The 21,447-nt window shown below is 48.5% G+C and overlaps 20 non-coding genes across 20 annotated transcripts; all 20 read right to left on the reverse strand.

Annotated features, from left to right (window-relative positions):
- Positions 1-874: 874 nt before the first annotated feature.
- On the reverse strand, positions 875-946 carry TRNAG-UCC (transfer RNA glycine (anticodon UCC)). The gene has a single exon. It is a non-coding gene; the product is annotated as a tRNA-Gly (tRNA).
- Positions 947-1,837: 891 nt separating this feature from the next.
- TRNAG-UCC (transfer RNA glycine (anticodon UCC)) lies at positions 1,838-1,909 on the reverse strand. Its single transcript has one exon. It is a non-coding gene; the product is annotated as a tRNA-Gly (tRNA).
- An 882-nt stretch (positions 1,910-2,791) lies between these two features.
- On the reverse strand, positions 2,792-2,863 carry TRNAG-UCC (transfer RNA glycine (anticodon UCC)). Its single transcript has one exon. It is a non-coding gene; the product is annotated as a tRNA-Gly (tRNA).
- Positions 2,864-3,740: 877 nt separating this feature from the next.
- On the reverse strand, positions 3,741-3,812 carry TRNAG-UCC (transfer RNA glycine (anticodon UCC)). The gene has a single exon. It is a non-coding gene; the product is annotated as a tRNA-Gly (tRNA).
- Positions 3,813-4,695: 883 nt separating this feature from the next.
- TRNAG-UCC (transfer RNA glycine (anticodon UCC)) lies at positions 4,696-4,767 on the reverse strand. The gene has a single exon. It is a non-coding gene; the product is annotated as a tRNA-Gly (tRNA).
- Positions 4,768-5,649: 882 nt separating this feature from the next.
- TRNAG-UCC (transfer RNA glycine (anticodon UCC)) lies at positions 5,650-5,721 on the reverse strand. Its single transcript has one exon. It is a non-coding gene; the product is annotated as a tRNA-Gly (tRNA).
- Positions 5,722-6,604: 883 nt separating this feature from the next.
- TRNAG-UCC (transfer RNA glycine (anticodon UCC)) lies at positions 6,605-6,676 on the reverse strand. Its single transcript has one exon. It is a non-coding gene; the product is annotated as a tRNA-Gly (tRNA).
- Positions 6,677-7,567: 891 nt separating this feature from the next.
- TRNAG-UCC (transfer RNA glycine (anticodon UCC)) lies at positions 7,568-7,639 on the reverse strand. Its single transcript has one exon. It is a non-coding gene; the product is annotated as a tRNA-Gly (tRNA).
- An 882-nt stretch (positions 7,640-8,521) lies between these two features.
- On the reverse strand, positions 8,522-8,593 carry TRNAG-UCC (transfer RNA glycine (anticodon UCC)). The gene has a single exon. It is a non-coding gene; the product is annotated as a tRNA-Gly (tRNA).
- Positions 8,594-9,476: 883 nt separating this feature from the next.
- TRNAG-UCC (transfer RNA glycine (anticodon UCC)) lies at positions 9,477-9,548 on the reverse strand. The gene has a single exon. It is a non-coding gene; the product is annotated as a tRNA-Gly (tRNA).
- An 891-nt stretch (positions 9,549-10,439) lies between these two features.
- TRNAG-UCC (transfer RNA glycine (anticodon UCC)) lies at positions 10,440-10,511 on the reverse strand. Its single transcript has one exon. It is a non-coding gene; the product is annotated as a tRNA-Gly (tRNA).
- Positions 10,512-11,393: 882 nt separating this feature from the next.
- On the reverse strand, positions 11,394-11,465 carry TRNAG-UCC (transfer RNA glycine (anticodon UCC)). Its single transcript has one exon. It is a non-coding gene; the product is annotated as a tRNA-Gly (tRNA).
- An 882-nt stretch (positions 11,466-12,347) lies between these two features.
- TRNAG-UCC (transfer RNA glycine (anticodon UCC)) lies at positions 12,348-12,419 on the reverse strand. Its single transcript has one exon. It is a non-coding gene; the product is annotated as a tRNA-Gly (tRNA).
- An 885-nt stretch (positions 12,420-13,304) lies between these two features.
- On the reverse strand, positions 13,305-13,376 carry TRNAG-UCC (transfer RNA glycine (anticodon UCC)). Its single transcript has one exon. It is a non-coding gene; the product is annotated as a tRNA-Gly (tRNA).
- Positions 13,377-14,258: 882 nt separating this feature from the next.
- Positions 14,259-14,330, reverse strand: TRNAG-UCC (transfer RNA glycine (anticodon UCC)). The gene has a single exon. It is a non-coding gene; the product is annotated as a tRNA-Gly (tRNA).
- Positions 14,331-15,211: 881 nt separating this feature from the next.
- TRNAG-UCC (transfer RNA glycine (anticodon UCC)) lies at positions 15,212-15,283 on the reverse strand. The gene has a single exon. It is a non-coding gene; the product is annotated as a tRNA-Gly (tRNA).
- A 2,793-nt stretch (positions 15,284-18,076) lies between these two features.
- TRNAG-UCC (transfer RNA glycine (anticodon UCC)) lies at positions 18,077-18,148 on the reverse strand. Its single transcript has one exon. It is a non-coding gene; the product is annotated as a tRNA-Gly (tRNA).
- Positions 18,149-19,032: 884 nt separating this feature from the next.
- TRNAG-UCC (transfer RNA glycine (anticodon UCC)) lies at positions 19,033-19,104 on the reverse strand. The gene has a single exon. It is a non-coding gene; the product is annotated as a tRNA-Gly (tRNA).
- An 883-nt stretch (positions 19,105-19,987) lies between these two features.
- Positions 19,988-20,059, reverse strand: TRNAG-UCC (transfer RNA glycine (anticodon UCC)). The gene has a single exon. It is a non-coding gene; the product is annotated as a tRNA-Gly (tRNA).
- Positions 20,060-20,941: 882 nt separating this feature from the next.
- Positions 20,942-21,013, reverse strand: TRNAG-UCC (transfer RNA glycine (anticodon UCC)). The gene has a single exon. It is a non-coding gene; the product is annotated as a tRNA-Gly (tRNA).
- Positions 21,014-21,447: the final 434 nt, after the last annotated feature.

Consider the following 21,447-nt stretch of genomic DNA (forward strand, 5'->3'; position numbering starts at 1 on the left):
TCAATCGTGAAAATGCAACTCTCACCCCTAGTGTGACTAAAGCCAACTCTTCTGCTTCGTTAGTGGCTTGACAACAGTCAGACGGTAATGTGGCTTCTCGTAAGAGAGGTTTAAGCAGCAGCAGAGTGGCGCAGCGGGAGCGTGCTGGGCCCATAACCCAGAGGTCGATGGATCGAAACCATCCTCTGCTAGGCGCAGAGTTTTGTATTTTTCATGCTCCCAGGAAAAAGGTACCCCAAAAATTCACTGTCTCGTTCTTTCAGGCCACCCAAAGCCCAGCAAACTCCACTGTCCTTTATATTTCAAGGCACCAAAAAATCCACACTTTAAAAAAAAAAAAAAAAAAAAAAAAAAAAAAAAAGAAACCTTTCTTCTCCCATGGTCAAAACTTGGTTTAGGCATGATAACATGACTGCGGTGTGACCCGAGTGCCAGAAACCAGCAACAGTAGAGGGGGATTAGCTCAAATGGTAGAGCGCTCGCTTAGCATGCGAGAGGTAGCGGGATCGATGCCCGCATCCTCCAAAACTTCCACTTGGCACTACCTTCAAATGAAGGGCCAACTTCTTTTTAGTTGGCACTGACACAAAAACCTAGGAAGCAGCTGCACGCATATCTGGCTAAACCTTCGATAGCTCAGCTGGTAGAGCGGAGGACTGTAGTAGCTAATTAGCAATCCTTAGGTTGCTGGTTCGATTCCGGCTCGAAGGATGCTTTTGAGTGTCCGACAACCTTGCATGCTTCAACTCGGAGGCTCTCTCGCACAGACTTTGCAGCTGCATACCTCCTGGGCGCACTCTTTTTGAGCCTGACCGCACAACCATTGGCCTCTGGAGAGAGTGTTAACAAGAATACTTCAAAACAAGAGTAACAATGCGTTGGCCGGGAATCGAACCCGGGTCAACTGCTTGGAAGGCAGCTATGCTCACCACTATACCACCAACGCCATAGAATTCACACCACTTCTCAATCGTGAAAATGCAACTCTCACCCCTAGTGTGACTAAAGCCAACTCTTCTGCTTCGTTAGTGGCTTGACAACAGTCAGACGGTAATGTGGCTTCTCGTAAGAGAGGTTTAAGCAGCAGCAGAGTGGCGCAGCGGGAGCGTGCTGGGCCCATAACCCAGAGGTCGATGGATCGAAACCATCCTCTGCTAGGCGCAGAGTTTTGTATTTTTCATGCTCCCAGGAAAAAGGTACCCCAAAAATTCACTGTCTCGTTCTTTCAGGCCACCCAAAGCCCAGCAAACTCCACTGTCCTTTATATTTCAAGGCACCAAAAAATCCACACTTTAAAAAAAAAAAAAAAAAAAAAAAAAAGAAAGAAACCTTTCTTCTCCCATGGTCAAAACTTGGTTTAGGCATGATAACATGACTGCGGTGTGACCCGAGTGCCAGAAACCAGCAACAGTAGAGGGGGATTAGCTCAAATGGTAGAGCGCTCGCTTAGCATGCGAGAGGTAGCGGGATCGATGCCCGCATCCTCCAAAACTTCCACTTGGCACTACCTTCAAATGAAGGGCCAACTTCTTTTTAGTTGGCACTGACACAAAAACCTAGGAAGCAGCTGCACGCATATCTGGCTAAACCTTCGATAGCTCAGCTGGTAGAGCGGAGGACTGTAGTAGCTAATTAGCAATCCTTAGGTCGCTGGTTCGATTCCGGCTCGAAGGATGCTTTTGAGTGTCCGACAACCTTGCATGCTTCAACTCGGAGGCTCTCTCGCACAGACTTTGCAGCTGCATACCTCCTGGGCGCACTCTTTTTGAGCCTGACCGCACAACCATTGGCCTCTGGAGAGAGTGTTAACAAGAATACTTCAAAACAAGAGTAACAATGCGTTGGCCGGGAATCGAACCCGGGTCAACTGCTTGGAAGGCAGCTATGCTCACCACTATACCACCAACGCCATAGAATTCACACCACTTCTCAATCGTGAAAATGCAACTCTCACCCCTAGTGTGACTAAAGCCAACTCTTCTGCTTCGTTAGTGGCTTGACAACAGTCAGACGGTAATGTGGCTTCTCGTAAGAGAGGTTTAAGCAGCAGCAGAGTGGCGCAGCGGGAGCGTGCTGGGCCCATAACCCAGAGGTCGATGGATCGAAACCATCCTCTGCTAGGCGCAGAGTTTTGTATTTTTCATGCTCCCAGGAAAAAGGTACCCCAAAAATTCACTGTCTCGTTCTTTCAGGCCACCCAAAGCCCAGCAAACTCCACTGTCCTTTATATTTCAAGGCACCAAAAAATCCACACTTAAAAAAAAAAAAAAAAAAAAAAGAAACCTTTCTTCTCCCATGGTCAAAGCTTGGTTTAGGCATAATAACATGACTGCGGTGTGACCCGAGTGCCAGAAACCAGCAACCGTAGAGGGGGATTAGCTCAAATGGTAGAGTGCTCGCTTAGCATGCGAGAGGTAGCGGGATCGATGCCCGCATCCTCCAAAACTTCCACTTGGCACTACCTTCAAATGAAGGGCCAACTTCTTTTTAGTTGGCACTGACACAAAAACCTAGGAAGCAGCTGCACGCATATCTGGCTAAACCTTCGATAGCTCAGCTGGTAGAGCGGAGGACTGTAGTAGCTAGTTAGCAATCCTTAGGTCGCTGGTTCGATTCCGGCTCGAAGGATGCTTTTGAGTGTCCGATAACCTTGCATGCTTCAACTTGGAGGCTCTCTTGCACAGACTTTGCAGCTGCATACCTCCTGGCCGCACTCTTTTTGAGCCTGACCGCACAACCATTGGCCTCTGGAGAGAGTGTTAACAAGAATACTTCAAAACAAGAGAAACAATGCGTTGGCCGGGAATCGAACCCGGGTCAACTGCTTGGAAGGCAGCTATGCTCACCACTATACCACCAACGCCATAGAATTCGCACCACTTCTCAATCGTGAAAATGCAACTCTCACCCCTAGTGTGACTAAAGCCAACTCTTCTGCTTCGTTAGTGGCTTGACAACAGTCAGACGGTAATGTGGCTTCTCGTAAGAGAGGTTTAAGCAGCAGCAGAGTGGCGCAGCGGGAGCGTGCTGGGCCCATAACCCAGAGGTCAATGGATCGAAACCATCCTCTGCTAGGCGCAGAGTTTTGTATTTTTCATGCTCCCAGGAAAAAGGTACCCCAAAAATTCACTGTCTCGTTCTTTCAGGCCACCCAAAGCCCAGCAAACTCCACTGTCTTTTATATTTCAAGGCACCAAAAAATCCACACTTTAAAAAAAAAAAAAAAAGAAACCTTTCTTCTCCCATGGTCAAAGCTTGGTTTAGGCATGATAACATGACTGCGGTGTGACCCGAGTGCCAGAAGCCAGCAACCGTAGAGGGGGATTAGCTCAAATGGTAGAGCGCTCGCTTAGCATGCGAGAGGTAGCGGGATCGATGCCCGCATCCTCCAAAACGTCCACTTGGCATTACCTTCAAATGAAGGGCCAACTTCTTTTTAGTTGGCACTGACACAAAAACCTAGGAAGCAGCTGCACGCATATCTGGCTAAACCTTCGATAGCTCAGCTGGTAGAGCGGAGGACTGTAGTAGCTAGTTAGCAATCCTTAGGTCGCTGGTTCGATTCCGGCTCGAAGGATGCTTTTGAGTGTCCGATAACCTTGCATGCTTCAACTTGGAGGCTCTCTTGCACAGACTTTGCAGCTGCATACCTCCTGGGCGCACTCTTTTTGAGCCTGACCGCACAACCATTGGCCTCTGGAGAGAGTGTTAACAAGAATACTTCAAAACAAGAGAAACAATGCGTTGGCCGGGAATCGAACCCGGGTCAACTGCTTGGAAGGCAGCTATGCTCACCACTATACCACCAACGCCATAGAATTCACACCACTTCTCAATCGTGAAAATGCAACTCTCACCCCTAGTGTGACTAAAGCCAACTCTTCTGCTTCGTTAGTGGCTTGACAACAGTCAGACGGTAATGTGGCTTCTCGTAAGAGAGGTTTAAGCAGCAGCAGAGTGGCGCAGCGGGAGCGTGCTGGGCCCATAACCCAGAGGTCGATGGATCGAAACCATCCTCTGCTAGGCGCAGAGTTTTGTATTTTTCATGCTCCCAGGAAAAAGGTACCCCAAAAATTCACTGTCTCGTTCTTTCAGGCCACCCAAAGCCCAGCAAACTCCACTGTCCTTTATATTTCAAGGCACCAAAAAATCCACACTTAAAAAAAAAAAAAAAAAAAGAAAGAAACCTTTCTTCTCCCATGGTCAAAACTTGGTTTAGGCATGATAACATGACTGCGGTGTGACCCGAGTGCCAGAAACCAGCAACAGTAGAGGGGGATTAGCTCAAATGGTAGAGCGCTCGCTTAGCATGCGAGAGGTAGCGGGATCGATGCCCGCATCCTCCAAAACTTCCACTTGGCACTACCTTCAAATGAAGGGCCAACTTCTTTTTAGTTGGCACTGACACAAAAACCTAGGAAGCAGCTGCACGCATATCTGGCTAAACCTTCGATAGCTCAGCTGGTAGAGCGGAGGACTGTAGTAGCTAATTAGCAATCCTTAGGTCGCTGGTTCGATTCCGGCTCGAAGGATGCTTTTGAGTGTCCGATAACCTTGCATGCTTCAACTTGGAGGCTCTCTTGCACAGACTTTGCAGCTGCATACCTCCTGGGCGCACTCTTTTTGAGCCTGACCGCACAACCATTGGCCTCTGCAGAGAGTGTTAACAAGAATACTTCAAAACAAGAGAAACAATGCGTTGGCCGGGAATCGAACCCGGGTCAACTGCTTGGAAGGCAGCTATGCTCACCACTATACCACCAACGCCATAGAATTCGCACCACTTCTCAATCGTGAAAATGCAACTCTCACCCCTAGTGTGACTAAAGCCAACTCTTCTGCTTCGTTAGTGGCTTGACAACAGTCAGACGGTAATGTGGCTTCTCGTAAGAGAGGTTTAAGCAGCAGCAGAGTGGCGCAGCGGGAGCGTGCTGGGCCCATAACCCAGAGGTCGATGGATCGAAACCATCCTCTGCTAGGCGCAGAGTTTTGTATTTTTCATGCTCCCAGGAAAAAGGTACCCCAAAAATTCACTGTCTCGTTCTTTCAGGCCACCCAAAGCCCAGCAAACTCCACTGTCCTTTATATTTCAAGGCACCAAAAAATCCACACTTTAAAAAAAAAAAAAAAAAAAAAGAAACCTTTCTTCTCCCATGGTCAAAACTTGGTTTAGGCATGATAACATGACTGCGGTGTGACCCGAGTGCCAGAAACCAGCAACAGTAGAGGGGGATTAGCTCAAATGGTAGAGCGCTCGCTTAGCATGCGAGAGGTAGCGGGATCGATGCCCGCATCCTCCAAAACTTCCACTTGGCACTACCTTCAAATGAAGGGCCAACTTCTTTTTAGTTGGCACTGACACAAAAACCTAGGAAGCAGCTGCACGCATATCTGGCTAAACCTTCGATAGCTCAGCTGGTAGAGCGGAGGACTGTAGTAGCTAATTAGCAATCCTTAGGTTGCTGGTTCGATTCCGGCTCGAAGGATGCTTTTGAGTGTCCGACAACCTTGCATGCTTCAACTCGGAGGCTCTCTCGCACAGACTTTGCAGCTGCATACCTCCTGGGCGCACTCTTTTTGAGCCTGACCGCACAACCATTGGCCTCTGGAGAGAGTGTTAACAAGAATACTTCAAAACAAGAGTAACAATGCGTTGGCCGGGAATCGAACCCGGGTCAACTGCTTGGAAGGCAGCTATGCTCACCACTATACCACCAACGCCATAGAATTCACACCACTTCTCAATCGTGAAAATGCAACTCTCACCCCTAGTGTGACTAAAGCCAACTCTTCTGCTTCGTTAGTGGCTTGACAACAGTCAGACGGTAATGTGGCTTCTCGTAAGAGAGGTTTAAGCAGCAGCAGAGTGGCGCAGCGGGAGCGTGCTGGGCCCATAACCCAGAGGTCGATGGATCGAAACCATCCTCTGCTAGGCGCAGAGTTTTGTATTTTTCATGCTCCCAGGAAAAAGGTACCCCAAAAATTCACTGTCTCGTTCTTTCAGGCCACCCAAAGCCCAGCAAACTCCACTGTCCTTTATATTTCAAGGCACCAAAAAATCCACACTTAAAAAAAAAAAAAAAAAAAGAAAGAAACCTTTCTTCTCCCATGGTCAAAACTTGGTTTAGGCATGATAACATGACTGCGGTGTGACCCGAGTGCCAGAAACCAGCAACAGTAGAGGGGGATTAGCTCAAATGGTAGAGCGCTCGCTTAGCATGCGAGAGGTAGCGGGATCGATGCCCGCATCCTCCAAAACTTCCACTTGGCACTACCTTCAAATGAAGGGCCAACTTCTTTTTAGTTGGCACTGACACAAAAACCTAGGAAGCAGCTGCACGCATATCTGGCTAAACCTTCGATAGCTCAGCTGGTAGAGCGGAGGACTGTAGTAGCTAATTAGCAATCCTTAGGTCGCTGGTTCGATTCCGGCTCGAAGGATGCTTTTGAGTGTCCGACAACCTTGCATGCTTCAACTCGGAGGCTCTCTCGCACAGACTTTGCAGCTGCATACCTCCTGGGCGCACTCTTTTTGAGCCTGACCGCACAACCATTGGCCTCTGGAGAGAGTGTTAACAAGAATACTTCAAAACAAGAGTAACAATGCGTTGGCCGGGAATCGAACCCGGGTCAACTGCTTGGAAGGCAGCTATGCTCACCACTATACCACCAACGCCATAGAATTCACACCACTTCTCAATCGTGAAAATGCAACTCTCACCCCTAGTGTGACTAAAGCCAACTCTTCTGCTTCGTTAGTGGCTTGACAACAGTCAGACGGTAATGTGGCTTCTCGTAAGAGAGGTTTAAGCAGCAGCAGAGTGGCGCAGCGGGAGCGTGCTGGGCCCATAACCCAGAGGTCGATGGATCGAAACCATCCTCTGCTAGGCGCAGAGTTTTGTATTTTTCATGCTCCCAGGAAAAAGGTACCCCAAAAATTCACTGTCTCGTTCTTTCAGGCCACCCAAAGCCCAGCAAACTCCACTGTCCTTTATATTTCAAGGCACCAAAAAATCCACACTTTAAAAAAAAAAAAAAAAAAAAAAAAAAGAAAGAAACCTTTCTTCTCCCATGGTCAAAACTTGGTTTAGGCATGATAACATGACTGCGGTGTGACCCGAGTGCCAGAAACCAGCAACAGTAGAGGGGGATTAGCTCAAATGGTAGAGCGCTCGCTTAGCATGCGAGAGGTAGCGGGATCGATGCCCGCATCCTCCAAAACTTCCACTTGGCACTACCTTCAAATGAAGGGCCAACTTCTTTTTAGTTGGCACTGACACAAAAACCTAGGAAGCAGCTGCACGCATATCTGGCTAAACCTTCGATAGCTCAGCTGGTAGAGCGGAGGACTGTAGTAGCTAATTAGCAATCCTTAGGTCGCTGGTTCGATTCCGGCTCGAAGGATGCTTTTGAGTGTCCGACAACCTTGCATGCTTCAACTCGGAGGCTCTCTCGCACAGACTTTGCAGCTGCATACCTCCTGGGCGCACTCTTTTTGAGCCTGACCGCACAACCATTGGCCTCTGGAGAGAGTGTTAACAAGAATACTTCAAAACAAGAGTAACAATGCGTTGGCCGGGAATCGAACCCGGGTCAACTGCTTGGAAGGCAGCTATGCTCACCACTATACCACCAACGCCATAGAATTCACACCACTTCTCAATCGTGAAAATGCAACTCTCACCCCTAGTGTGACTAAAGCCAACTCTTCTGCTTCGTTAGTGGCTTGACAACAGTCAGACGGTAATGTGGCTTCTCGTAAGAGAGGTTTAAGCAGCAGCAGAGTGGCGCAGCGGGAGCGTGCTGGGCCCATAACCCAGAGGTCGATGGATCGAAACCATCCTCTGCTAGGCGCAGAGTTTTGTATTTTTCATGCTCCCAGGAAAAAGGTACCCCAAAAATTCACTGTCTCGTTCTTTCAGGCCACCCAAAGCCCAGCAAACTCCACTGTCCTTTATATTTCAAGGCACCAAAAAATCCACACTTTAAAAAAAAAAAAAAAAAAAAAGAAACCTTTCTTCTCCCATGGTCAAAACTTGGTTTAGGCATGATAACATGACTGCGGTGTGACCCGAGTGCCAGAAACCAGCAACAGTAGAGGGGGATTAGCTCAAATGGTAGAGCGCTCGCTTAGCATGCGAGAGGTAGCGGGATCGATGCCCGCATCCTCCAAAACTTCCACTTGGCACTACCTTCAAATGAAGGGCCAACTTCTTTTTAGTTGGCACTGACACAAAAACCTAGGAAGCAGCTGCACGCATATCTGGCTAAACCTTCGATAGCTCAGCTGGTAGAGCGGAGGACTGTAGTAGCTAATTAGCAATCCTTAGGTTGCTGGTTCGATTCCGGCTCGAAGGATGCTTTTGAGTGTCCGACAACCTTGCATGCTTCAACTCGGAGGCTCTCTCGCACAGACTTTGCAGCTGCATACCTCCTGGGCGCACTCTTTTTGAGCCTGACCGCACAACCATTGGCCTCTGGAGAGAGTGTTAACAAGAATACTTCAAAACAAGAGTAACAATGCGTTGGCCGGGAATCGAACCCGGGTCAACTGCTTGGAAGGCAGCTATGCTCACCACTATACCACCAACGCCATAGAATTCACACCACTTCTCAATCGTGAAAATGCAACTCTCACCCCTAGTGTGACTAAAGCCAACTCTTCTGCTTCGTTAGTGGCTTGACAACAGTCAGACGGTAATGTGGCTTCTCGTAAGAGAGGTTTAAGCAGCAGCAGAGTGGCGCAGCGGGAGCGTGCTGGGCCCATAACCCAGAGGTCGATGGATCGAAACCATCCTCTGCTAGGCGCAGAGTTTTGTATTTTTCATGCTCCCAGGAAAAAGGTACCCCAAAAATTCACTGTCTCGTTCTTTCAGGCCACCCAAAGCCCAGCAAACTCCACTGTCCTTTATATTTCAAGGCACCAAAAAATCCACACTTAAAAAAAAAAAAAAAAAAAGAAAGAAACCTTTCTTCTCCCATGGTCAAAACTTGGTTTAGGCATGATAACATGACTGCGGTGTGACCCGAGTGCCAGAAACCAGCAACAGTAGAGGGGGATTAGCTCAAATGGTAGAGCGCTCGCTTAGCATGCGAGAGGTAGCGGGATCGATGCCCGCATCCTCCAAAACTTCCACTTGGCACTACCTTCAAATGAAGGGCCAACTTCTTTTTAGTTGGCACTGACACAAAAACCTAGGAAGCAGCTGCACGCATATCTGGCTAAACCTTCGATAGCTCAGCTGGTAGAGCGGAGGACTGTAGTAGCTAATTAGCAATCCTTAGGTCGCTGGTTCGATTCCGGCTCGAAGGATGCTTTTGAGTGTCCGACAACCTTGCATGCTTCAACTCGGAGGCTCTCTCGCACAGACTTTGCAGCTGCATACCTCCTGGGCGCACTCTTTTTGAGCCTGACCGCACAACCATTGGCCTCTGGAGAGAGTGTTAACAAGAATACTTCAAAACAAGAGTAACAATGCGTTGGCCGGGAATCGAACCCGGGTCAACTGCTTGGAAGGCAGCTATGCTCACCACTATACCACCAACGCCATAGAATTCACACCACTTCTCAATCGTGAAAATGCAACTCTCACCCCTAGTGTGACTAAAGCCAACTCTTCTGCTTCGTTAGTGGCTTGACAACAGTCAGACGGTAATGTGGCTTCTCGTAAGAGAGGTTTAAGCAGCAGCAGAGTGGCGCAGCGGGAGCGTGCTGGGCCCATAACCCAGAGGTCGATGGATCGAAACCATCCTCTGCTAGGCGCAGAGTTTTGTATTTTTCATGCTCCCAGGAAAAAGGTACCCCAAAAATTCACTGTCTCGTTCTTTCAGGCCACCCAAAGCCCAGCAAACTCCACTGTCCTTTATATTTCAAGGCACCAAAAAATCCACACTTTAAAAAAAAAAAAAAAAAAAAAAAAAAGAAAGAAACCTTTCTTCTCCCATGGTCAAAACTTGGTTTAGGCATGATAACATGACTGCGGTGTGACCCGAGTGCCAGAAACCAGCAACAGTAGAGGGGGATTAGCTCAAATGGTAGAGCGCTCGCTTAGCATGCGAGAGGTAGCGGGATCGATGCCCGCATCCTCCAAAACTTCCACTTGGCACTACCTTCAAATGAAGGGCCAACTTCTTTTTAGTTGGCACTGACACAAAAACCTAGGAAGCAGCTGCACGCATATCTGGCTAAACCTTCGATAGCTCAGCTGGTAGAGCGGAGGACTGTAGTAGCTAATTAGCAATCCTTAGGTCGCTGGTTCGATTCCGGCTCGAAGGATGCTTTTGAGTGTCCGACAACCTTGCATGCTTCAACTCGGAGGCTCTCTCGCACAGACTTTGCAGCTGCATACCTCCTGGGCGCACTCTTTTTGAGCCTGACCGCACAACCATTGGCCTCTGGAGAGAGTGTTAACAAGAATACTTCAAAACAAGAGTAACAATGCGTTGGCCGGGAATCGAACCCGGGTCAACTGCTTGGAAGGCAGCTATGCTCACCACTATACCACCAACGCCATAGAATTCACACCACTTCTCAATCGTGAAAATGCAACTCTCACCCCTAGTGTGACTAAAGCCAACTCTTCTGCTTCGTTAGTGGCTTGACAACAGTCAGACGGTAATGTGGCTTCTCGTAAGAGAGGTTTAAGCAGCAGCAGAGTGGCGCAGCGGGAGCGTGCTGGGCCCATAACCCAGAGGTCGATGGATCGAAACCATCCTCTGCTAGGCGCAGAGTTTTGTATTTTTCATGCTCCCAGGAAAAAGGTACCCCAAAAATTCACTGTCTCGTTCTTTCAGGCCACCCAAAGCCCAGCAAACTCCACTGTCCTTTATATTTCAAGGCACCAAAAAATCCACACTTAAAAAAAAAAAAAAAAAAAAAAGAAACCTTTCTTCTCCCATGGTCAAAGCTTGGTTTAGGCATAATAACATGACTGCGGTGTGACCCGAGTGCCAGAAACCAGCAACCGTAGAGGGGGATTAGCTCAAATGGTAGAGTGCTCGCTTAGCATGCGAGAGGTAGCGGGATCGATGCCCGCATCCTCCAAAACTTCCACTTGGCACTACCTTCAAATGAAGGGCCAACTTCTTTTTAGTTGGCACTGACACAAAAACCTAGGAAGCAGCTGCACGCATATCTGGCTAAACCTTCGATAGCTCAGCTGGTAGAGCGGAGGACTGTAGTAGCTAGTTAGCAATCCTTAGGTCGCTGGTTCGATTCCGGCTCGAAGGATGCTTTTGAGTGTCCGATAACCTTGCATGCTTCAACTTGGAGGCTCTCTTGCACAGACTTTGCAGCTGCATACCTCCTGGCCGCACTCTTTTTGAGCCTGACCGCACAACCATTGGCCTCTGGAGAGAGTGTTAACAAGAATACTTCAAAACAAGAGAAACAATGCGTTGGCCGGGAATCGAACCCGGGTCAACTGCTTGGAAGGCAGCTATGCTCACCACTATACCACCAACGCCATAGAATTCGCACCACTTCTCAATCGTGAAAATGCAACTCTCACCCCTAGTGTGACTAAAGCCAACTCTTCTGCTTCGTTAGTGGCTTGACAACAGTCAGACGGTAATGTGGCTTCTCGTAAGAGAGGTTTAAGCAGCAGCAGAGTGGCGCAGCGGGAGCGTGCTGGGCCCATAACCCAGAGGTCGATGGATCGAAACCATCCTCTGCTAGGCGCAGAGTTTTGTATTTTTCATGCTCCCAGGAAAAAGGTACCCCAAAAATTCACTGTCTCGTTCTTTCAGGCCACCCAAAGCCCAGCAAACTCCACTGTCCTTTATATTTCAAGGCACCAAAAAATCCACACTTAAAAAAAAAAAAAAAAAAAAAAGAAACCTTTCTTCTCCCATGGTCAAAGCTTGGTTTAGGCATAATAACATGACTGCGGTGTGACCCGAGTGCCAGAAGCCAGCAACCGTAGAGGGGGATTAGCTCAAATGGTAGAGCGCTCGCTTAGCATGCGAGAGGTAGCGGGATCGATGCCCGCATCCTCCAAAACTTCCACTTGGCACTACCTTCAAATGAAGGGCCAACTTCTTTTTAGTTGGCACTGACACAAAAACCTAGGAAGCAGCTGCACGCATATCTGGCTAAACCTTCGATAGCTCAGCTGGTAGAGCGGAGGACTGTAGTAGCTAGTTAGCAATCCTTAGGTCGCTGGTTCGATTCCGGCTCGAAGGATGCTTTTGAGTGTCCGATAACCTTGCATGCTTCAACTTGGAGGCTCTCTTGCACAGACTTTGCAGCTGCATACCTCCTGGCCGCACTCTTTTTGAGCCTGACCGCACAACCATTGGCCTCTGGAGAGAGTGTTAACAAGAATACTTCAAAACAAGAGAAACAATGCGTTGGCCGGGAATCGAACCCGGGTCAACTGCTTGGAAGGCAGCTATGCTCACCACTATACCACCAACGCCATAGAATTCGCACCACTTCTCAATCGTGAAAATGCAACTCTCACCCCTAGTGTGACTAAAGCCAACTCTTCTGCTTCGTTAGTGGCTTGACAACAGTCAGACGGTAATGTGGCTTCTCGTAAGAGAGGTTTAAGCAGCAGCAGAGTGGCGCAGCGGGAGCGTGCTGGGCCCATAACCCAGAGGTCGATGGATCGAAACCATCCTCTGCTAGGCGCAGAGTTTTGTATTTTTCATGCTCCCAGGAAAAAGGTACCCCAAAAATTCACTGTCTCGTTCTTTCAGGCCACCCAAAGCCCAGCAAACTCCACTGTCCTTTATATTTCAAGGCACCAAAAAATCCACACTTAAAAAAAAAAAAAAAAAAAAAAAAAGAAACCTTTCTTCTCCCATGGTCAAAGCTTGGTTTAGGCATAATAACATGACTGCGGTGTGACCCGAGTGCCAGAAGCCAGCAACCGTAGAGGGGGATTAGCTCAAATGGTAGAGCGCTCGCTTAGCATGCGAGAGGTAGCGGGATCGATGCCCGCATCCTCCAAAACTTCCACTTGGCCCTACCTTCAAATGAAGGGCCAACTTCTTTTTAGTTGGCACTGACACAAAAACCTAGGAAGCAGCTGCACGCATATCTGGCTAAACCTTCGATAGCTCAGCTGGTAGAGCGGAGGACTGTAGTAGCTAGTTAGCAATCCTTAGGTCGCTGGTTCGATTCCGGCTCGAAGGATGCTTTTGAGTGTCCGATAACCTTGCATGCTTCAACTTGGAGGCTCTCTTGCACAGACTTTGCAGCTGCATACCTCCTGGCCGCACTCTTTTTGAGCCTGACCGCACAACCATTGGCCTCTGGAGAGAGTGTTAACAAGAATACTTCAAAACAAGAGAAACAATGCGTTGGCCGGGAATCGAACCCGGGTCAACTGCTTGGAAGGCAGCTATGCTCACCACTATACCACCAACGCCATAGAATTCGCACCACTTCTCAATCGTGAAAATGCAACTCTCACCCCTAGTGTGACTAAAGCCAACTCTTCTGCTTCGTTAGTGGCTTGACAACAGTCAGACGGTAATGTGGCTTCTCGTAAGAGAGGTTTAAGCAGCAGCAGAGTGGCGCAGCGGGAGCGTGCTGGGCCCATAACCCAGAGGTCGATGGATCGAAACCATCCTCTGCTAGGCGCAGAGTTTTGTATTTTTCATGCTCCCAGGAAAAAGGTACCCCAAAAATTCACTGTCTCGTTCTTTCAGGCCACCCAAAGCCCAGCAAACTCCACTGTCCTTTATATTTCAAGGCACCAAAAAATCCACACTTAAAAAAAAAAAAAAAAAAAAAAGAAACCTTTCTTCTCCCATGGTCAAAGCTTGGTTTAGGCATAATAACATGACTGCGGTGTGACCCGAGTGCCAGAAGCCAGCAACCGTAGAGGGGGATTAGCTCAAATGGTAGAGCGCTCGCTTAGCATGCGAGAGGTAGCGGGATCGATGCCCGCATCCTCCAAAACTTCCACTTGGCACTACCTTCAAATGAAGGGCTAACTTCTTTTTAGTTGGCACTGACACAAAAACCTAGGAAGCAGCTGCACGCATATCTGGCTAAACCTTCGATAGCTCAGCTGGTAGAGCGGAGGACTGTAGTAGCTAGTTAGCAATCCTTAGGTCGCTGGTTCGATTCCGGCTCGAAGGATGCTTTTGAGTGTCCGATAACCTTGCATGCTTCAACTTGGAGGCTCTCTTGCACAGACTTTGCAGCTGCATACCTCCTGGCCGCACTCTTTTTGAGCCTGACCGCACAACCATTGGCCTCTGGAGAGAGTGTTAACAAGAATACTTCAAAACAAGAGAAACAATGCGTTGGCCGGGAATCGAACCCGGGTCAACTGCTTGGAAGGCAGCTATGCTCACCACTATACCACCAACGCCATAGAATTCGCACCACTTCTCAATCGTGAAAATGCAACTCTCACCCCTAGTGTGACTAAAGCCAACTCTTCTGCTTCGTTAGTGGCTTGACAACAGTCAGACGGTAATGTGGCTTCTCGTAAGAGAGGTTTAAGCAGCAGCAGAGTGGCGCAGCGGGAGCGTGCTGGGCCCATAACCCAGAGGTCGATGGATCGAAACCATCCTCTGCTAGGCGCAGAGTTTTGTATTTTTCATGCTCCCAGGAAAAAGGTACCCCAAAAATTCACTGTCTCGTTCTTTCAGGCCACCCAAAGCCCAGCAAACTCCACTGTCCTTTATATTTCAAGGCACCAAAAAATCCACACTTAAAAAAAAAAAAAAAAAAAAAGAAACCTTTCTTCTCCCATGGTCAAAGCTTGGTTTAGGCATAATAACATGACTGCGGTGTGACCCGAGTGCCAGAAGCCAGCAACCGTAGAGGGGGATTAGCTCAAATGGTAGAGCGCTCGCTTAGCATGCGAGAGGTAGCGGGATCGATGCCCGCATCCTCCAAAACTTCCACTTGGCACTACCTTCAAATGAAGGGCCAACTTCTTTTTAGTTGGCACTGACACAAAAACCTAGGAAGCAGCTGCACGCATATCTGGCTAAACCTTCGATAGCTCAGCTGGTAGAGCGGAGGACTGTAGTAGCTAGTTAGCAATCCTTAGGTCGCTGGTTCGATTCCGGCTCGAAGGATGCTTTTGAGTGTCCGATAACCTTGCATGCTTCAACTTGGAGGCTCTCTTGCACAGACTTTGCAGCTGCATACCTCCTGGCCGCACTCTTTTTGAGCCTGACCGCACAACCATTGGCCTCTGGAGAGAGTGTTAACAAGAATACTTCAAAACAAGAGAAACAATGCGTTGGCCGGGAATCGAACCCGGGTCAACTGCTTGGAAGGCAGCTATGCTCACCACTATACCACCAACGCCATAGAATTCGCACCACTTCTCAATCGTGAAAATGCAACTCTCACCCCTAGTGTGACTAAAGCCAACTCTTCTGCTTCGTTAGTGGCTTGACAACAGTCAGACGGTAATGTGGCTTCTCGTAAGAGAGGTTTAAGCAGCAGCAGAGTGGCGCAGCGGGAGCGTGCTGGGCCCATAACCCAGAGGTCGATGGATCGAAACCATCCTCTGCTAGGCGCAGAGTTTTGTATTTTTCATGCTCCCAGGAAAAAGGTACCCCAAAAATTCACTGTCTCGTTCTTTCAGGCCACCCAAAGCCCAGCAAACTCCACTGTCCTTTATATTTCAAGGCACCAAAAAATCCACACTTAAAAAAAAAAAAAAAAAAAAAAGAAACCTTTCTTCTCCCATGGTCAAAGCTTGGTTTAGGCATAATAACATGACTGCGGTGTGACCCGAGTGCCAGAAGCCAGCAACCGTAGAGGGGGATTAGCTCAAATGGTAGAGCGCTCGCTTAGCATGCGAGAGGTAGCGGGATCGATGCCCGCATCCTCCAAAACTTCCACTTGGCACTACCTTCAAATGAAGGGCTAACTTCTTTTTAGTTGGCACTGACACAAAAACCTAGGAAGCAGCTGCACGCATATCTGGCTAAACCTTCGATAGCTCAGCTGGTAGAGCGGAGGACTGTAGTAGCTAGTTAGCAATCCTTAGGTCGCTGGTTCGATTCCGGCTCGAAGGATGCTTTTGAGTGTCCGATAACCTTGCATGCTTCAACTTGGAGGCTCTCTTGCACAGACTTTGCAGCTGCATACCTCCTGGCCGCACTCTTTTTGAGCCTGACCGCACAACCATTGGCCTCTGGAGAGAGTGTTAACAAGAATACTTCAAAACAAGAGAAACAATGCGTTGGCCGGGAATCAAACCCGGGTCAACTGCTTGGAAGGCAGCTATGCTCACCACTATACCACCAACGCCATAGAATTCGCACCACTTCTCAATCGTGAAAATGCAACTCTCACCCCTAGTGTGACTAAAGCCAACTCTTCTGCTTCGTTAGTGGCTTGACAACAGTCAGACGGTAATGTGGCTTCTCGTAAGAGAGGTTTAAGCAGCAGCAGAGTGGCGCAGCGGGAGCGTGCTGGGCCCATAACCCAGCGGTCGATGGATCGAAACCATCCTCTGCTAGGCGCAGAGTTTTGTATTTTTCATGCTCCCAGGAAAAAGGTACCCCAAAAATTCACTGTCTCGTTCTTTCAGGCCACCCAAAGCCCAGCAAACTCCACTGTCCTTTATATTTCAAGGCACCAAAAAATCCACACTTAAAAAAAAAAAAAAAAAAAAAAAGAAACCTTTCTTCTCCCATGGTCAAAGCTTGGTTTAGGCATAATAACATGACTGCGGTGTGACCCGAGTGCCAGAAGCCAGCAACCGTAGAGGGGGATTAGCTCAAATGGTAGAGCGCTCGCTTAGCATGCGAGAGGTAGCGGGATCGATGCCCGCATCCTCCAAAACTTCCACTTGGCCCTACCTTCAAATGAAGGGCCAACTTCTTTTTAGTTGGCACTGACACAAAAACCTAGGAAGCAGCTGCACGCATATCTGGCTAAACCTTCGATAGCTCAGCTGGTAGAGCGGAGGACTGTAGTAGCTAGTTAGCAATCCTTAGGTCGCTGGTTCGATTCCGGCTCGAAGGATGCTTTTGAGTGTCCGATAACCTTGCATGCTTCAACTTGGAGGCTCTCTTGCACAGACTTTGCAGCTGCATACCTCCTGGCCGCACTCTTTTTGAGCCTGACCGCACAACCATTGGCCTCTGGAGAGAGTGTTAACAAGAATACTTCAAAACAAGAGAAACAATGCGTTGGCCGGGAATCGAACCCAGGTCAACTGCTTGGAAGGCAGCTATGCTCACCACTATACCACCAACGCCATAGAATTCGCACCACTTCTCAATCGTGAAAATGCAACTCTCACCCCTAGTGTGACTAAAGCCAACTCTTCTGCTTCGTTAGTGGCTTGACAACAGTCAGACGGTAATGTGGCTTCTCGTAAGAGAGGTTTAAGCAGCAGCAGAGTGGCGCAGCGGGAGCGTGCTGGGCCCATAACCCAGAGGTCGATGGATCGAAACCATCCTCTGCTAGGCGCAGAGTTTTGTATTTTTCATGCTCCCAGGAAAAAGGTACCCCAAAAATTCACTGTCTCGTTCTTTCAGGCCACCCAAAGCCCAGCAAACTCCACTGTCCTTTATATTTCAAGGCACCAAAAAATCCACACTTAAAAAAAAAAAAAAAAAAAAAAAAGAAACCTTTCTTCTCCCATGGTCAAAGCTTGGTTTAGGCATAATAACATGACTGCGGTGTGACCCGAGTGCCAGAAGCCAGCAACCGTAGAGGGGGATTAGCTCAAATGGTAGAGCGCTCGCTTAGCATGCGAGAGGTAGCCGGATCGATGCCCGCATCCTCCAAAACTTCCACTTGGCACTACCTTCAAATGAAGGGCCAACTTCTTTTTAGTTGGCACTGACACAAAAACCTAGGAAGCAGCTGCACGCATATCTGGCTAAACCTTCGATAGCTCAGCTGGTAGAGCGGAGGACTGTAGTAGCTAGTTAGCAATCCTTAGGTCGCTGGTTCGATTCCGGCTCGAAGGATGCTTTTGAGTGTCCGATAACCTTGCATGCTTCAACTTGGAGGCTCTCTTGCACAGACTTTGCAGCTGCATACCTCCTGGCCGCACTCTTTTTGAGCCTGACCGCACAACCATTGGCCTCTGGAGAGAGTGTTAACAAGAATACTTCAAAACAAGAGAAACAATGCGTTGGCCGGGAATCGAACCCGGGTCAACTGCTTGGAAGGCAGCTATGCTCACCACTATACCACCAACGCCATAGAATTCGCACCACTTCTCAATCGTGAAAATGCAACTCTCACCCCTAGTGTGACTAAAGCCAACTCTTCTGCTTCGTTAGTGGCTTGACAACAGTCAGACGGTAATGTGGCTTCTCGTAAGAGAGGTTTAAGCAGCAGCAGAGTGGCGCAGCGGGAGCGTGCTGGGCCCATAACCCAGAGGTCGATGGATCGAAACCATCCTCTGCTAGGCGCAGAGTTTTGTATTTTTCATGCTCCCAGGAAAAAGGTACCCCAAAAATTCACTGTCTCGTTCTTTCAGGCCACCCAAAGCCCAGCAAACTCCACTGTCCTTTATATTTCAAGGCACCAAAAAATCCACACTTAAAAAAAAAAAAAAAAAAAAAAAAGAAACCTTTCTTCTCCCATGGTCAAAGCTTGGTTTAGGCATAATAACATGACTGCGGTGTGACCCGAGTGCCAGAAGCCAGCAACCGTAGAGGGGGATTAGCTCAAATGGTAGAGCGCTCGCTTAGCATGCGAGAGGTAGCGGGATCGATGCCCGCATCCTCCAAAACTTCCACTTGGCACTACCTTCAAATGAAGGGCCAACTTCTTTTTAGTTGGCACTGACACAAAAACCTAGGAAGCAGCTGCACGCATATCTGGCTAAACCTTCGATAGCTCAGCTGGTAGAGCGGAGGACTGTAGTAGCTAGTTAGCAATCCTTAGGTCGCTGGTTCGATTCCGGCTCGAAGGATGCTTTTGAGTGTCCGATAACCTTGCATGCTTCAACTTGGAGGCTCTCTTGCACAGACTTTGCAGCTGCATACCTCCTGGCCGCACTCTTTTTGAGCCTGACCGCACAACCATTGGCCTCTGGAGAGAGTGTTAACAAGAATACTTCAAAACAAGAGAAACAATGCGTTGGCCGGGAATCGAACCCGGGTCAACTGCTTGGAAGGCAGCTATGCTCACCACTATACCACCAACGCCATAGAATTCGCACCACTTCTCAATCGTGAAAATGCAACTCTCACCCCTAGTGTGACTAAAGCCAACTCTTCTGCTTCGTTAGTGGCTTGACAACAGTCAGACGGTAATGTGGCTTCTCGTAAGAGAGGTTTAAGCAGCAGCAGAGTGGCGCAGCGGGAGCGTGCTGGGCCCATAACCCAGAGGTCGATGGATCGAAACCATCCTCTGCTAGGCGCAGAGTTTTGTATTTTTCATGCTCCCAGGAAAAAGGTACCCCAAAAATTCACTGTCTCGTTCTTTCAGGCCACCCAAAGCCCAGCAAACTCCACTGTCCTTTATATTTCAAGGCACCAAAAAATCCACACTTAAAAAAAAAAAAAAAAAAAAAAAGAAACCTTTCTTCTCCCATGGTCAAAGCTTGGTTTAGGCATAATAACATGACTGCGGTGTGACCCGAGTGCCAGAAGCCAGCAACCGTAGAGGGGGATTAGCTCAAATGGTAGAGCGCTCGCTTAGCATGCGAGAGGTAGCGGGATCGATGCCCGCATCCTCCAAAACTTCCACTTGGCACTACCTTCAAATGAAGGGCCAACTTCTTTTTAGTTGGCACTGACACAAAAACCTAGGAAGCAGCTGCACGCATATCTGGCTAAACCTTCGATAGCTCAGCTGGTAGAGCGGAGGACTGTAGTAGCTAGTTAGCAATCCTTAGGTCGCTGGTTCGATTCCGGCTCGAAGGATGCTTTTGAGTGTCCGATAACCTTGCATGCTTCAACTTGGAGGCTCTCTTGCACAGACTTTGCAGCTGCATACCTCCTGGCCGCACTCTTTTTGAGCCTGACCGCACAACCATTGGCCTCTGGAGAGAGTGTTAACAAGAATACTTCAAAACAAGAGAAACAATGCGTTGGCCGGGAATCGAACCCGGGTCAACTGCTTGGAAGGCAGCTATGCTCACCACTATACCACCAACGCCATAGAATTCGCACCACTTCTCAATCGTGAAAATGCAACTCTCACCCCTAGTGTGACTAAAGCCAACTCTTCTGCTTCGTTAGTGGCTTGACAACAGTCAGACGGTAATGTGGCTTCTCGTAAGAGAGGTTTAAGCAGCAGCAGAGTGGCGCAGCGGGAGCGTGCTGGGCCCATAACCCAGAGGTCGATGGATCGAAACCATCCTCTGCTAGGCGCAGAGTTTTGTATTTTTCATGCTCCCAGGAAAAAGGTACCCCAAAAATTCACTGTCTCGTTCTTTCAGGCCACCCAAAGCCCAGCAAACTCCACTGTCCTTTATATTTCAAGGCACCAAAAAATCCACACTTAAAAAAAAAAAAAAAAAAAAAAGAAACCTTTCTTCTCCCATGGTCAAAGCTTGGTTTAGGCATAATAACATGACTGCGGTGTGACCCGAGTGCCAGAAACCAGCAACCGTAGAGGGGGATTAGCTCAAATGGTAGAGTGCTCGCTTAGCATGCGAGAGGTAGCGGGATCGATGCCCGCATCCTCCAAAACTTCCACTTGGCACTACCTTCAAATGAAGGGCCAACTTCTTTTTAGTTGGCACTGACACAAAAACCTAGGAAGCAGCTGCACGCATATCTGGCTAAACCTTCGATAGCTCAGCTGGTAGAGCGGAGGACTGTAGTAGCTAGTTAGCAATCCTTAGGTCGCTGGTTCGATTCCGGCTCGAAGGATGCTTTTGAGTGTCCGATAACCTTGCATGCTTCAACTTGGAGGCTCTCTTGCACAGACTTTGCAGCTGCATACCTCCTGGCCGCACTCTTTTTGAGCCTGACCGCACAACCATTGGCCTCTGGAGAGAGTGTTAACAAGAATACTTCAAAACAAGAGAAACAATGCGTTGGCCGGGAATCGAACCCGGGTCAACTGCTTGGAAGGCAGCTATGCTCACCACTATACCACCAACGCCATAGAATTCGCACCACTTCTCAATCGTGAAAATGCAACTCTCACCCCTAGTGTGACTAAAGCCAACTCTTCTGCTTCGTTAGTGGCTTGACAACAGTCAGACGGTAATGTGGCTTCTCGTAAGAGAGGTTTAAGCAGCAGCAGAGTGGCGCAGCGGGAGCGTGCTGGGCCCATAACCCAGAGGTCGATGGATCGAAACCATCCTCTGCTAGGCGCAGAGTTTTGTATTTTTCATGCTCCCAGGAAAAAGGTACCCCAAAAATTCACTGTCTCGTTCTTTCAGGCCACCCAAAGCCCAGCAAACTCCACTGTCCTTTATATTTCAAGGCACCAAAAAATCCACACTTAAAAAAAAAAAAAAAAAAAAAAGAAACCTTTCTTCTCCCATGGTCAAAGCTTGGTTTAGGCATAATAACATGACTGCGGTGTGACCC

Source organism: Eleutherodactylus coqui, chromosome 1, assembly GCF_035609145.1.
Source record: "Eleutherodactylus coqui strain aEleCoq1 chromosome 1, aEleCoq1.hap1, whole genome shotgun sequence".
Lineage (NCBI taxonomy): Eukaryota > Metazoa > Chordata > Amphibia > Anura > Eleutherodactylidae > Eleutherodactylus > Eleutherodactylus coqui.